The sequence below is a fragment of the Physcomitrium patens genome, chromosome 11 (assembly GCF_059467195.1).
Source record: "Physcomitrium patens ecotype Gransden chromosome 11, ASM5946719v1, whole genome shotgun sequence".
Lineage (NCBI taxonomy): Eukaryota > Viridiplantae > Streptophyta > Bryopsida > Funariales > Funariaceae > Physcomitrium > Physcomitrium patens.
In genome coordinates this window covers 2,173,629-2,175,765 of record NC_143420.1, presented here as the reverse complement: position 1 = coordinate 2,175,765, position 2,137 = coordinate 2,173,629, and positions in this window count along the sequence as shown.

Genomic DNA, 2,137 nt, shown 5'->3' with positions numbered 1-2,137 from the left:
TAAGTGTAAGACTTCTTCTATCTCAAACTTTTTATTATTATCCACTGCTATGAAAAGAAGTATCATTTATCTTTTTCTTGAGATATCCATTGTCTTATATGATTTAAGAAGAGACACGTGGAATATTGGATGGATCTTTATAGCCTTTGATAGATGTAATTAATAAGAAATTAGATTGATTTGTTCAAAAATAAAAAATGATCTAAGCCTATGGTAATCCAACTTATTATAAGAGCAATTATTCTTAATATTGTGATAAAGTAATCATATCTTATCACCACCATAGAATTGAGATTGATCTTTATAATAGGTATTTATATTGGTCTTTTGTCATTCTTCAGCTTCTTTTAATTGTACCTTCATTGTTCTATGTAACTTAGATAAATAATTTGCCAAATCTTTTGCAACTACATTATCAACTTTTGAGAAGTCAAAAGCATTAAAGCATAGATGTAGAATAAGTAGTTATTTTCAAAATGTAGATACCTAATATATAGTGTAAACAGAGATAGATAATTTCTGAAAAGGTGGTTCAGCAGGTAGAATAGATGAATAGTCAAGAAAAGTAGTTATCATCTATAATATAGGAGTTGGTATCTTGGGGTAGTATAAGGAGGATGGGAGAGGAGAAGAAAAGGGCCAGACTTCGATAGTACTGAGCCGGGGATAAGCTTGGTGCTATCTCTTCTTCTTAGTTTTCTTGTTTCTTTTGTATTAGTATTGATTCTAGTGAAGAGAATCGATTTAATGAATCAATGTTTGATTTACGAAGTTGTTTATGGATCACTATTTATCAATTGTTGTGAAAGATTGATGATGTATGGAAGTTTTCAGCCACTATTTATTGCAAGGTTGTAAGTTCAGTAGAGAGGAATTGTAATTGAAGGATTTGTCTAGATCAGATTTTGTAGATTAGAAGTTGTTCGTTCTAGGGTTTGGATTGTGCTTGTGTGTTCGTGAATTACATAGGATTCTGAGATTGATGTCGTAGTTGTTATCGTATTGATATGAGAGAGTGGACAGTAGGAGGAAAAGTTAAGTGTTCTTCGGTATTGTGAGCATTCAGCAGTAGTTGTTAATTGTGTGACCCTAACAATTGGAATTCATATACATGGTCTTTCCCTGTGTTCAAATTTTCCTACACGGTGTCGTGTTGTAACACGATTATACAGTGAAAATAAAAAGAAAGGGGAATTTTATTAATATTCAGTTACCTCGAATATTGGGAGCATCGACCAACTCCAGTACAAATACTGAGTGGTCAGGTTCAATCACTCCGTTACAGTCAGCCGGGGCATACTGAAATGCTCCATTCGATCCCAATAACGGAAGTCAGCAGGAAGAGAAGGACCAATTCACAAGACAGGTTCGAGGAGCCAATTGGATCCAATTTCGATAATCCAATCCGGGTCCTCTTATCCAATATGAGACCTGAATTGGCCGGTCAACCCAGTGCAGTCTAATTACGGGAAATCCAGGTCTTACTACGGGTCTTAGCCAATCTGACGCGAGGACCAATTTGACCCAATTACGGGAACATCCAGGTTACTACGGGCATCTTTCCCAATATAGGACCTGAATTGGTCGGGCGACTCAATGTGGTCCCGATTACGGGGTTCGATTCTGTTTCAGGCTGTCCTGTTCTCTGTGCCGTCTCAGAGAACGTTGTTTTCGGTAAATGGATTTCTTAAAGGCAAAAACGGAGGAGAAAGCTTGACGGCGAGATCCAATTTCGGATCCAAGTTTGAGGTGGGAGCCAATTCCGGATCTAAGACGGAAGATTGAAGAAATTCAGAGGATAAGGTTAGGTGGGATATAGTTTTGGGGGTGGTTTTTTTTTGGGAGAAATCGGGGGGGGAAGGATTTTTCAAGCTTCTACAAGGTTACCAGTTCGGTTTTTTTTATTGGAGGTTTTTGAAGATCAAGGGAATTAGAGAGAGGAGCTTCATGCTTCGGGTCGGGGAAGGAAAGACATAGAATTTGGATTTTTCTTCTTCGTAGAGTTTTGGGGAAGACTAAGGCAATCGCTGCTGAAGACAGTGTTGTAATGGTGAATCGGGATTTTTAAATGAAGTGGATTTGAATACTCTTGACTGTTTTGTGAAATCGAGTTACGTCTGTGATTGAAGGATTAAAA